Source organism: Aythya ferina (genome assembly GCF_964211825.1).
Source record: "Aythya ferina genome assembly, chromosome: 1".
NCBI classification, from domain to species: Eukaryota; Metazoa; Chordata; class Aves; order Anseriformes; family Anatidae; genus Aythya; species Aythya ferina.
This window is the reverse complement of record NC_140296.1, coordinates 31,727,855-31,742,439: the sequence shown is the minus strand read 5'-3', so window position 1 is coordinate 31,742,439 and position 14,585 is coordinate 31,727,855. Positions and strand designations below refer to the sequence as shown.

General features: G+C 38.6%; 1 long non-coding RNA gene across 1 annotated transcript; it reads right to left on the bottom strand.

Moving 5' to 3' along the window:
* Positions 1-6,167: 6,167 nt before the first annotated feature.
* On the bottom strand, positions 6,168-8,946 carry LOC311429908. Its single transcript, XR_014688465.1, has 3 exons — positions 8,627-8,946; positions 8,056-8,198; positions 6,168-7,509 (listed from the first exon to the last, which is right to left on the bottom strand). It is a non-coding gene; the product is annotated as an uncharacterized lncRNA (long non-coding RNA).
* Between the last annotated feature and the right edge of the window lie 5,639 nt (positions 8,947-14,585).

Genomic DNA, 14,585 nt, shown 5'->3' with positions numbered 1-14,585 from the left:
AGATCGTCTTAATTGCCCGCATACAGCGCAACCAGGTGATCAAGCCCAGTCAGTATGGGTTTATCAAAGGCAGGTCCTGCCTGACTAACCTGATCCCCTTCTGTGATAAGATGTCATGCTTAGTAGATGATGGAAAGGCTGTAGGCATTGTTTACTTGGATTTTAGCAAAGGATTTGTTTGCCACAGCATTCACCTGGAGAACTGGCTGAGAATGGCTTGGATGCACTGTTCACTGAGTAAAAACTGGCTGGATGGCTGCGCCCAAAGAGTCGTGGTGAATGGAGTTAAATTCAGTTGGAGGCTGGTCACTAGTGAAGTCCCCCAGGGCTCACTACTGGGGCCACATCTCTTCAGTATCTTTATCAATGATCTGGATGAGGGGATCAAGCGCACCCTCAGTAGGTTTGCAGGTGACACCAGGTTAGGTGTGAGTGTTGATCTGCTTGAGGGTAGTAGAGCTCTGCAGAGGAATCTGAATAGGTTAGATCGATGGGCCACATCCACTTGCATGGCATTCAGCAAGGCTAAATGTCAGGTGCTGCACGTGGGTCATAACTACCCAACGCTGTAGCTTGGGCAAGTGCATCTGGGAAGCTGCTCCACAAAAAAGGACCTGGGACTGCTGGTCAACACCTAGTTTAACATGAGCCCTCCGTGTGCCCAGGTGGCCAAGAAGACCAGTGGTATCCCGGTCTGCATCAGAAATCGACTAGGGAAGTGATTGTCCCTTTGTGCGCAGCACCGATGAGACCACACCTCAAATACTGTGTTCGTATCTGAGCCCCTCACTACAAGAAGGATATCGAACTGTTCAGGTGTGTGCAGACAAGTGCAACAAAGCTGGTGAAGGGACCAGAAAATGAGACTTGAGGCATGGCTGAGGGAACTGGGATTGTTTAGTCTGGAGGACAGAAGACTGATGGGAGACGTCATCACTCTCTACAACTACCTGAAAGAAGGTTGCAGGGAGGAAGGTGTTGGTCTCTTTTCCCAGGTAACATGTGATAGAACGTGAGGAAATGGCCTCAAGTTGTGCCAGGGGAGATTTAGATTGGACATTATGAAATATTTCTCCACTGGAAGGGTGGTTAGGCAGTGGAACAACCAGAGTAGTGGTGTCACCACCCTTTGAGGTATTTAAGGGGCATGTGAACGTGGTGCTTAGGGACATGGTTTAGCAGTGGACTTCATAGTGTTAGGTGATGTTTGGCCTTGATGATCTTAAGGGTCTTTTCCAACCTAAACGATTCTATGATTCTTTTTGAAGAGTTTTAGTGGGCACGGAGTGACAGACTACAGAAGGAAAAGTGAAACTGAGCAGCTATCGTCAACAGCTCCCTCACTTCACGTTAGTCTGTTAGTCATGCACATAGATGCATGTGGTAAAAAGTGGAAAAGAAAGCTATTTTAAGATGATACCATTCAAGCCACTGGTACTCTGTGTTTAGATTAAAATCTGCCCCTGTCCTGGAAACAGAGGTAGGAGTATGGTGTTAGCCCAAACTGTCTAGTTGAGTCGTACCGTTTCCTTTGGAGTTATACAATTTGGTTTTGAATTACATAATTGCAGTTCAGATCATATTTATAAGCACACATTTGGGAAATAAAATAATCCAGGGCAAGGGAACTCTGGCCATATTCACCCCACAGTCAACTAATGGCAGGAAAACTTCATGGATCAAGCTTGTATGCTAGGCATGAGAACATAAAGGAGACACAGTATTTTCTGACCCAGCCAAGTGCACAACATATGAGTGAGAGCAGCAGCTGACCCAGGTCCTCTTCTTTTAGATAAGCACTAAGAGGATCTACACGGAAGTTCATCTGTCTTTTTACAGGGGGAGAGGCTCAGAGATTTCACAGTGATGAAATGGGACATCCTGGAATGCCAGGATTTCTGCTGGGGCTTTACTTTCCATTTCCTTTTTTTCTGGCAGCAGCCCAGAGCTGTGCCTGCAGTTACCCCTCTGAACTCATACCTCCACTCTGACCTTTATCTGCTATTTTCTTCTCACATGTCTCAAAGCTTTCAGTTGTTCTCAGGTGCCTACTGTCATTTCCCAATTTACGTTTGCCAAGTGCAATTTCCTTTCTTCAATTTCATTCCAAAAAAAAATCTTATCTGCTGCCTGTCTACTTCAGAGTGACAGCAGATATACATTCTCCTGGCAATCACGCTATCCTCTGCATAACTCAGTTCATTAATTAAAAATCAAACATTTAACACCTCTGAATCCCTAACACACTGTCCCTGGTAATAATAACCTGCTAATATCATAACAAACAGCATGTTTTCTCATATGCTGAGAGAACTTTGCTGAGATTTTCTGGGATCGGCTTCTTTGACCCTCTGTGGGAGCATTCATTTCTCTGTAGGTCAGGTCAGCAAGATTTTGCACAGGAGCCTGCAAACAGCTGGTGAATCTCACACAGTATCAGAGTATGTCCTTCTAATTTATGCTTGATGACTTACTTCCCTGATAACTGTTTGTCTAAAAGCGTGTACTCAGTCAATCAATCTAAAACATTAGGTGAATATTTTCAGATGAGTAAGAAGGAAGCAAGTTTGGAAGTGGTTGAAGATGTCACGGAGCTGCTTCCAAAATGCTGTTTGGACTAGGGAAAGCTGCAAATTTAAGCACAGTAGGTTCACAAGTGACTTCAGAATATCTGCAAAAAGAGCTCAGTAGGTAATGCTTTCTAGCCAGTCGTTACCAACTTTTATAATCACTGAGAGGAGCAGGTGGGTTTGGGGGTCAAACCCACATTTGATCCATAGTTCAAGTTTGGAGGATGATGCCATAAACCCAACAAAATATTTGCACATATGGAATACTTGACATAAGAGACAGAAGAGCACCAGACAGCACCGACTGCCTCATAAAATCCAGTTGAAATCTGAAATTATTTTTCCAGATGGCAGTTAGTCACATCTGTCGCTTGTTTTCTTACTTACGAGAAGAAAATATTCAAAGTTTACATATGAATAAAAATCAAATATGTTCCTTAAAGAATTTATAAGTGAATTAGCTAAACAAGGGGAGATAGAGTAGACAACACTGGTGCCAGCCCTGATCCACCACAGCACCTAGAAATGAACAGTGTAAGTTTTACAGCTTTAGTATAAAACCTTCCCTAAATTGCATTAGGAAGGTAAATAGTGCTTTACAAATCAAACGTCTTCAGTATTACATTTTCAATATAATTGCATCTCCCTGTGGCCACTCAGCCATGAAAATGATTACTGTGTAATTCCCAGAATCTTAAGCCTATTTAAAATATCGATAGGAATATTAATTAAATCTTCCAAACACTATAGAAAGAGTAGCCTGGGCAAATGAACCTAAATTCCTGAAAAATACAATAATCATTAATTATGTCAGGACAATCAATCACCATTTATTTCTCAGTCAATAAGAACCATAGCTAATGGCTGACTAAGCTCAGTTAAGGTTTGATGAAGTACATTCTTTTAAATAGAAGTTAAATTAACCCGTATTATTTGCCAGCAGGATAAACAATAGGTTGTCTTATTTACTCAACATAAATTTTGTCTCGAAATGTATATATTTTGAAACAAGATTCATTGTCCTGTGTTTTCTTAGATGGCCAGTCAATCTAGAATATTATTAAAGATTTTTTCCCTTGATGCATTAAATGGAAAAAAATCTGTAACATCAACCTTTATGATTCTTTTATATCTGTTAATCTAGTACCTAGTTTTTGGTATCCAGAGTAATCCCTGGGGAAGTGGAAAGAGAAAATATTTCTCATTAATTTAAGGAGCTCTCCTAGCCTCAGCAGACCTATTTGCTTCGTGACTTGTAGGAACTTGGCCCTTAAGCTATCTCTGGGTTGGTGGAAGAGGTCTCCCTAGGAGAAACCCCGGGAAGCACCCCTGGAAAGCTGTTACATGACATATCACCAACTTGTTAATGTTCCTACTGCAGCTGCCAGACTCACTTGTTGCTGCTGTCAGGTTCCCACCTCCTATATTAAATAGCTAAAGATGAGAATGTTAAGGTCCATGACATGCTAGAACCTGCTGCAGCCTTGCCTGGAGTATGAGGTGATTCTGGTACCTACAACGTCCTTGATAGAGTCCCTTACTATTTTATCAGAGCTTGGTCTGCTTTTGATATTCACTGAAATATATATATGTATATTTAGTGGTTCAAGATATTTACAAAAAAAAAGTTGAATTGTTTCTTTGCAATTATTATTTTTTTTTTAAAACTGCCCTGGAGTAGAAGACTCTCTCTTTTAGAGGTACACAAGTTACAGCTTCTAGCAGGACCCATTCTGTGGGCTTTCCCAGAAGACATTCATGTACCTCAGCCAAAATGCAGTGTCTGTTTTTGAATCTTTTCTTTTTCTCTCATCCTTCCTTTCTGACAGTCAAAAATAAAACTGGAGCAAAAAGACAGTTGGCAACACCACACTGTGCAGGGTAACTGCATCTCCTACCTTTCTTTCTCCTTTGCCTGTCGGTAGCTTTGAAGGTGTCAAACAACAACATTGGTGATGACTCTTCCTTCAAGCATATGAGTATCCTTCCACAGGGGAGTTGAAGACTTTTTACTGGATGGAGTCCGGGAATGGGGAAATACACCGCTGAAAATACAAATGATGTTGTTTTAGTGTACGGAATTCTTCCTTAATTGCTGTCATTGCTGTTTGTTGAGTTGTAATGGCTCATGCTTATGATTATGTCACAGGAAACCACCTCAGCTGAGCTGTAGTAACTCTGCATCTGTCACAGCAAGTTAGAAGCAATTCAACTTCATCCTCTATGAAAGAAATTTAAACTATGGTACAGCAAAAGCCTGCATACAGATATTTTAATTTATTAACTTGATCTAGTGTCTAAACAATCTGATAAATCACCTCTAATATTTATGAAGTGAGTACAATATGCTGTGATTCCACTGTACTGCAATAAACAGCAACTAATATTCTCTGAATTATTCACAGAATAACATGATTTATAAAATACTTATATAACTTGAGCAAATTGCACATTTTAATCCAGTCTTGCCTACTAAACTAGATGTGATTTGCAATTTCCTTTAAAAGTAGGCCACCTAGTGCCTACGGGGCCACATCACAGTGAAAAACCCAATGCAAACAGCTTGTTTTACTCCCTGTTTATAATCCCTTTAAACCACGAAGCTGCTCGCTCCTTTTCAACACATACTATGAGTTATGCTATAACAAAATTTAAAGAGCGGAAATTTTGGGTTGTGATTTCATATCAACAGATCTTGCCCACTCCCTGCCTTGCTCTCTGCTATTTTCTGAGCCCCAGCACTGTTTTCTGTCAGGCCTCTTTGCCAGCTAGTGTAACTCCCTAACATGGTCAAGAACAGGCAACGACCACAACAACACGGTGGGGATCTGCTGGGTTAACGAGCTAAATCAAATTACAGCAGAAACACTGACAACTCCTTCTTCTCCAGAATGTCACCGAGCTGCTTTTAGAGGCGAGGAAGAAGGCCCCAGTCCTTTACAAGTGCTATTAAAAAATCATGAGCTAAGCAGTTTCCATACGGGAATGTGACATCTCCAAAGAAAGGTGAAAAGCATAGCCTGAAATGATGTTGCTAATTCTGTAGCTGCCTGATTAGTTACTGATGATAGTTGCTGTTGTAACCAGCACCCAGGGAAGAGACTTCAAGCCAGCATTTTGCTGGAGCTTTCCATCCTCCTCCCAGTGAGACAGAAGCAGAAAAAAATAACCATTTGTGGTCATTAAAGATCCCATGGTCCTTTCCATTGTGTGTTCAAATTCTGGTAATGGTCAATCTGATTTTCGCATTGGATAAATCTTCTCCACCTTAGCAAAATTATCTCAGTGATCTCAAGTAAGAGGTGAGTTGTTATTATTATTATTTTTTAATGCATGTGTAAGAACTGTAAATATTGAAGTATTCAGCCTTGCACATGGTATAGCATAGCTAAAGTCAGCCCTATGTGGCTGCTAATGCATTTGGCAACATTCTCCTTTTTTCATAAGTTCAGTCTTTCAGGTACAATTCTGTTTCCATTTTGTGAAAGATCAGAAATTCATCATTCTGTTTGGCTTTTGAAGAAGTGCAAAGCTTTTACTTAAACAAACAAACAGCAACAACAAAACAAACAAACAAAAAACCAACACAACCACTAGTTAGGGGATCAGATCCATGTTACTAACATTTGTAGAAATACATTTGTGGAATACATTTGTAGAAATCCCATGTCTCAGAGTGAAATGCTTAAAAAACAAACAAACAAACAAACAAAAAAGATTAAATGTCAGAAGTTATAAACAAATGCTTTGTATATTTGACCTAAATCAGGTAATGGACTTACTGCCCCTTCATTTAACACATCTTTTGTTAATTACTGCCAGAGATGGTGCATAGGCTGTTGGATCTGACATGGACATGATGCCATTTCTGCTGTGATAGGAAATTTAATAGGAAACCAAGTCTAAATGAGCTTCTTTTGGTCATAAATCTCAGAAAATTACAGAAACATTCTGAATTTTAAAGAAACCTGCGTTCTTCAAGAGAGATGTAGCAAGCTGATCTGTACAATATACTACTGCATGCATACTTTGTGCAGCTGTTTGTCAGCTATGTCAAAGGAAATCTGTTATATCAAATTGACTGAATATTTTGTCCTTGGTAAAATAGTATGTGCATAGATGGACATCAGTTCTGTAACACTGCTCCTCATTTTTTTCCCTTTTGCAGAATTGTACTTTTGACGTGGGTTCATTGCTCATTAATTTTGAATGGTGAAAGACTGTTGAATGAAAAAAGAGGTGTGCACGATCACACTTCAGCTGAATGTCAGAGAGATTTTTATATAATTAATGTAGTCCAAAAAACGTCAGTCTTTATGTACACACGGCACATTAATATTTTAAATTAGGTTTTTCTTTCTAATTTTAGAATCATAGAATCATGAATCAAGACATAGTTTACAAAGAGCCATACAGCACCACTTTGGGATTGCTACAGAGAACACTGTTACAGAAATAACTGTAATTCAAATTTTTAATGATATCTTAAAACTTGTCAGCTAGAAAACTGACATTCATTTTGCCTAGAAACTCAGCATTAACACAATCAATACAGATCAGCAGTACTACTCTCTTTTCAAGTGCAGCTAAGTAGAAAATCATCCTTTCCTTGGACATGTTAGGTACAAGGGGACAAAATAAATGCCCTGAATTAAAAACAAATAAACAAGCAAAAAAGGCTATAATCTCTACAATGGATCCTGGCACATTTTCCGTTTCTTAGCTTTGGCTCTTCCTGCACCACATACCATCTATGAGGACTGGACTTGTGTGTTCTAATGCTGTGCCTCATTAAATATCCTCTTTTTTTTCTGTGATAAGGAAAATCAGCCAGTCAGAATAGCAGGAACTGCAGTGCTGCGAAGGGTTTCCTTTACGTGAATGTCGAAGGAGGCAGGATGAGAAAGTATATCTTCAGGCAAACCTGCCTTGCCAGAGCCTGAGAGAATTAGGATCTGAAGACAAAACATTAGTCTATTTCCTGACATAGGATGTGTGCAAACTCTGCAGTGATTCTTCCCAAACCTTGATGTTCTCAGCATTCTTCACACAAGCTATTATTATCAATTTTCAGAAACAAAAAATGCTTTCAAAGCCCCGGAAAATCAACATAATTTTGCCAATGAGGTAACTGAATTAGATCAATGTAACTTTGTTTTCAGATATAAAAATGGTAAAGTTAGGCCTGTAGGAGAAATGAAATCCATTTCATTTTTTTTTCTCCTTTAGTATGATGCATTTAAATGTTATATTACTACAGAATCCATCATCTGTACATTATTATAACTTCATTTTCTGTGATTTTATTATACAAATATACAATCCTCATGACGGATCAGATAATTCTGTTTATGACTACTGTATACATTTTAGAATAAAGGGGAATAAACACGAGTATTATAGAGGCTTCAGCCACTAGTTTATTTCCTGTACCCCAACTTTATTGTCCCTAAAACCCCCAAAATTGCAATTTGTCAATCCTTACTTCACTTTTAGTAGCAGTAAAATTATAAGGAAACCTTCTGACTGCAGTCTTTCCTGATAACCATCTTGCAGGGACAAGCCTCAATATTTCCACATCTTCAAAGCTAATGAAAGGAAAAGCTGCTGGTAATTCTGGAAACTTTTCTGCAGATAGATAAGGAAAAAAATGATGCAATACTTTTTACAACACAGCTTTCAGGATCAAAGTATGACTTATCTATAGCACATCTGTTTTATTATGCAGCATGTGGCCTGGGCAATCATTTGAAAGCAAATACCATTTCTCATTTTCTATTCACTTATAGATAGAACAGTGTCTTATCAGATGAAAATGATGATACACTGTTAAATTTCAAACAATTTTATTTTAATATAATTTTATGATTTATTATATATACTTTTATGATTTACATTTTCAAATATTCCTAACACAGTTTCTTGCAAATGACCAAAGAGATAATTGCTTATTCCCCTTTCAACCAATGAAAAACATTTTTTTTAGAAAATATTTTTTAAAGAAATGACTAATACATCATTGCTACACTGTCCAATATAACAACAAATGGCCTTACCAGGATGTATAATTTTACACTGTTTCTGAATCTCAGAAAACTCAATTTACTGCCACAGTCAACTAAGCCATAAGAGAAACTATTGAAAATGCTTCTGAATATTTTTGCTGCTCTGCAGCTGATACTCTATTTTCTGCATATCACATTTTAGCAACAAAGAAATGCAGAGACTTGTTCTTAGATTCTAGCTTGTTCCATTCACCTGCAGTCTTCTGGGCCAAACTGAAGTCATGCAGCTGCTTCTTTTCTCTTTTTGAAGCCGCACCTTGACTCAGTGACAGAACATTATAGACATTACTGTGGTCATTATCCTTATGTCTCTAGATGCAGAAAATTTACCCAGGCATAGTTCAGCACTACCCTGTCCACTGCATCACTTGCACAATAGAATTCAGCTCCTGTCTTCCATATAGTTTTTAGCCCATGGTTAATGTGTACGATAAAGCTATATTTAGATATCAGGAGTACATGCGGTAACCATCACTCCAGTTCTGTAGGTAAATTAGATTTATTATGGAAATACATTTCAGCTTTACTTGTTTACATTCCACATTTCTGCTCTGATCTGCTCCTGTGACAGTTGAAAAATTAAATGTATTTGGCTCTAAATAGGCTGTGTAAATGTAGCATTTCTGAGCTCAGAAAATTTCCTGGGAAATCTTCATTGGGAAAATGACATAGCACTCAGTAAATGTAGCTCAAAAAGAGTCAGTCAGGAATCTTACTGAAGTGGGGAACAACTAACAGTATTTCTTTCAGGCTTTTCTATTCTTTGTCTCATTCTGGCCAAGATTTTTGGTCTCCAAACCATGATTTGCAAAGAGGTCCTTGGAGCAGAGCTTTCAGTGGCCATTTTTCACAGTAGCAGGCATTGGGATAATAATTGCCTTTCTGTGGCATAAAGCGTGAGGGATTCTTTGCATCATGATGAGCTTTTATACAGCCACATACATGCAGGAACATGACACTGCTAGTCTGTCTTAGTCATGACACTCCTAGTCATGACACTCCTAGTCTGTCTGATTTCTTCCTTGTCACTGCTAGTTTCTTTTTTTTTTTAAGAGAAGTGAAAATGATTTTTTTTTTTAGAAGCTACTGATACTCCTATTATTGCTGATAAGGTGTCACCAAGCAGTGTAAGAACTTGTCAGTTTCCCTTCAATATTTTGACAGAGAAGACAGTGAAATGCATTAAAATGCACTGATGTTTAAAAGAGCATTTCTTCCTTTATGTATCGAATCAGGGAGGAAATGAAATAATTTCTGAGGATGTGGTACAATTGAGGAAATTAAGAATTAGAGAGACTTAAATGATTCACAGCAGCAGTTATTTGTGCGTGGAATATAAAATTGGGCAATCCAAATGGACATATTGACTGAGACTGACTTGAACCTTAAACTTATACTGAAGTTATTGTACCATCTGAGAGAAAGACCACATTTTAACATATAATCCACCAGGAATGAAGAATAAAATACACCATGAACTGCACATTAGACTATCTTCAGTGTGGGACAGGCTCACAATGCACATTATTTCCAGTTTGAACATATACTCTGTAAAAACAGCAATAATGTGGGACATGCATAGGAAAGGCAAAGGACAAAGGTCAATGAAAAGCAAAGCAACCACCATAAAAATAAGTTGGAAACCAGATGGTAACAGGATGGGATTCACCAAGAATGCTGTAGCACCTCCACTGTAGTTGAATGAGAGGACACAAAAATAAGATTCAGGTTTATTTACAAGTAGAAGGAACAAGATTTGAAATGTAGCTCAGCAAAGCATCTGTTGTTCCTCTTATTTCACAGCAGGAGTGTGAGAGACTACTTAAATAGATGAAGTTGCAGAAAATTTAATTATCCCTAAACTTTTACGAGGCAGTTCATTATCTCCTGGAGTTACCACTGCTGAAGTAACGATGTATATGACATCTCTTGGCTTTAAAGAGCAAATATATGCAGCAAGTGGTTGGCAATAACTGAGAGATTTCTTGTAGAAACCTTCTTGCAGAGTATACAGTATCTGCAGATTTTAAAAATGATGACATTTATTCTAAAACAGAGATGATCTAAACATTTTAAAAAGCAGCTGATGACTTCTATGATGATACTATAATCTTAAACTGCAGGAAGGCAAAGATGTCCTTTTTAACAAACTTTTCCAATACCTTTTCCAAAAACATTGAAACAGAAAGATAATTTCAACAATTCCAGGATTCTGCAGTAATTTCTGAGTCTGTCTTCAGCAAACTTAGCACTTATGCACTGCTGGTTCAGAAAATGTAGAGGGCTCTCTGTATTGCTGTTGACCTCGACATTACCAACTACACAGTATGGTGTAAAGATCATGATCTTTTACCTAGTTCAGATGTATTTGCCTCATGACTGCACTTTGACAAGCTCATCATAACTTAGATTCATCCATAAATACAGACTGAAGACAATGAGACATATATTTGATAACAGACATGAGTTGATTCCAATCTAATGGTCTATCACAACAGTACCTTCTGGATAGTGGGCATTTGCAAACAGATACTATTAGGTATTCCTAGCACATAACAACATTTGGATAACAACAGTCACAGAACTAGCAATGAAGGACACCCTAAAAACTCCCTTCTGGGCTTGAGTGTCATCTGTGATCTCTAAGGAAAGCTTAGTTGATGTCGTAAACTCACACTAGTGGGAAAAAACAAACAAACAAAATCAACAGGTGCATAAATCGCAAGACAAAGTTGAAGAAGTCCATAAGGAATCCAAAGTGAAGTACAGTTTCATTCCTTTTTGACAGCAGTCAGTTTTTGGGAGGGTGTTTATGCACTTTCTAATTGAACACATTGGCACTGGAAATGTTGGATAGTACTGGACCCATCACAACTTTTGAGAGAAGCTAAAGCCATGACATGGCTGTGGCAGCTGGACAGAAGTCCACCCAAGCTGGCTGTTTACTTTAGCTCAGCTGAGTGGCCCTCTCTCTCCCTGGCAATACGCCGACTGCTCAGTTGGTTTCTTGGCTCCCCAGGCATGTCAGCTGGCAAAGAAATAGATTGTTCCATTTTTGCCAGAAAGGCTGCAGAGCCAACGTGTTTTGTTGCAGTGCTTGATGAAACAAAATATTGATAAGCTGGAATTTCTTGTAGAATAAAAATTTCACTTCCCAGCCAGCTCTTGTTACTATCGTACACCCTTGTGTAATGTAGTGACGGTGTTATCGCATCCTTTAAGTAAACACAATGCGCAGAAAGGATGTGACTCCGGAGAGTTCTTGGATAAGAATCTCCAAGCATCTGAAGCCGCCTTTATGCAGCACAATGCATCTCTTTATAAAGTTATTTTGCAACGCTTTCCATTTTGTATTTAAAGGCCTAATAGGTTGGCTCTGAGAAGCCATTTGTCAGCAGGACGTAACTGGTGAACTGAGTGATGAATTCTGAATATAGCCTGTGGATTATGTCTCTCATGCATATTGTTTTGGGAGATGATTTATGTAAGTTACAGATCAAACTCCTGGGAAAGAAAAAAATAATAACAGCGCAATGTAGTTATATATAAAGATTATTAGTTTCAGTGTTTAAAAAAAAAAAAAAAGGACATAAAAAAAATCTAAAAACATGCAAATAAAAATTACTTCTGAAAAATGTCACTGGAAACAACAGATTAGTGAAACAGCCTAAAGAAACCATTATGCCATAATGCCCGAAACTGAACCATTTGTCAGAGACAAATGCCATGGCGCAGCACACGTGAAAGATTCCTGACAGGATGAGTAATGAAACAATGCACTCAGATGAAGAGTTCCAGTTTTGGAGCTGGTAGGTGTGTCAAGAGTGTTTTCAAGGCGACACTGAGCAGGGTTTAAAGGGCAATGCAAGTCATCACATGGGTATGCACTTGGTGGCAGAACAAGCCAATTTAAGCTGTTTCTGTTCGCGGTCGTCTCTGTGCTATCCCCAGTGCGATGCTGACACATTTATTATGTTGGTGAACTGGATCAGCAAAAAGGAAGGAAAGCAGGTTGTTTTTTAGTCTTCTCAGTTCAATCTCATTTACTGCTTGATTTCACAAACGCTCATGCTGGCACAGTCCAGAAGCAGTTCAGATGTAAAAGCAGGGAGGTAGCTGAGCTGGGGAGCAGAAGCTTATGTTATAAACAGATAAGCCACCCAAAATCATTCATGAAATTATATCATTAGTTCACATTAAATAAGCCATGGATTTTTTTTTTTTTTGAGGAAAAATAGTATCAAGAATGGCAGATGCTTCCCAGCCTACTGCAAGGGCATCAGTGGAAAGGCTTATCCAGGTTTTCAGATTAAAGTGCACCTATCTCAAATTAAAAGTAGGAATAGCAAGACTATAAATTATCTATCTGCCTTTGAGAAAGAAATTCTTCTTATTAATTACATCAGCATAGTTTATAGGATGTAATTTAATGTCTTGCCTGGACTTAAAAAAAGCTTTAGTTATAGAGGGACATATTTCACAGGGAGTATCATCCATGAACAAACAAACAAACAAACAAACAAAAAAAATAACCAGCCACTGATACAATTATGCAGCTGTGTAGAATTCATGTACGGAGGAAAAAATCTTAGTAAGGGACTAGTAAGAAAATGGATGAAAAACTACCATAAAGTGACCAACTAATCCTTCATCTCCTTTTACAAAACTCACCTTGAATACCTTTGCAAGACAACATACAAGTCAGTCTGAGATGATCCCTCAAAAAGTTGCTCCAAGCCAGGGATCTTGAAAATATCAAGCTTAAAAGATAGGTTTAGATGGTGACTTAGGATAGTGCCGATGACATAATATTTCTGACAAAAACATTCTACAGATACACATTTTTGATGCAGGAAGAGCCAACAGAAGACACTACAGGTGCATTGCTCTCTCCAGCCAGCTTCACCTGATGCTGGTCCCTCTCTGTGCCTGATCCTAACCTGTGGGTTGATGTCCTGGGGTTGTGGCTGGCTGTGAATCCCCTCCCCAGGCCTGATCCTGTCCCCCATTTATGGACTGACATCCTGCATGGCCTCGACCCATTTCTGTCCCCACAGAAGAGCGTGATGCTTATCTATGGGCTGGGGCTGTCCCCAGCTTGCCCTTCCCCCTGGCTGGGAGCAATGGGACAGGGTCCAGCTGGGGAGGCCCAGCTCCAAAAAACATAAAACTGAGCTGTACAAAATGTGCTGTACAGGACATAAAATATTAGAGCCCAGAAATACTCTATTTCTTCATAATTAATCTACATTTAAGAAGTGTTGGCTGACCAGCCAAGTTTCCTGTGCACTTACATACTCAGACCTTAAATCAGTTGAAAAAAAAAAAAAGTAATTTCAAAGCTATCTCAATTTTTATTATTGTATAAAAAAACATTTTTTTCTGACAAACAATGGCGTGCTGCGGGTTTTGTTTCATAGTTTCCTGATGAGGGTAAATCTTTATTTTTTTTTCAAGGGTTTGGCAGGAAGCCATAGGAACTCATTATTCTGAATAGTCTAAGGGGAATTATAGAACAAAGGGAATAAAAAGCTTGAATTTATTTTTAAAGCCTGCTTTCTCATGTTTACATTACTTCCAGATCTATTTTGTTTTGGTAAATGTTTACCAACTGTAAGTCTTGATATATGAAAAACAACAAACCCCTCTTACAGAGCGTTTAGTTTTCATGAAAACTGAAGGGTATTTGGATTGAAGGAATTGGTCAAAAAGAGCTATTTTTTGGTTAACCAAAGATCTGCAAAACTGTTAAAATTTCTTTACTCAAAAGAATATATTTCCAAACTAGGACGGTCTCAATGGACATTGAAATGATGACAAACTTGAGTTAAATTTGATTCAATTATTCATGTACTTTTTCTCCATCCCACAGGGACGTGCAGTTGCTGGGAATACGAGCAACCTTTTATTTGTCCCACTTAGCTAACACTGTGACACACTTTAGAACCAG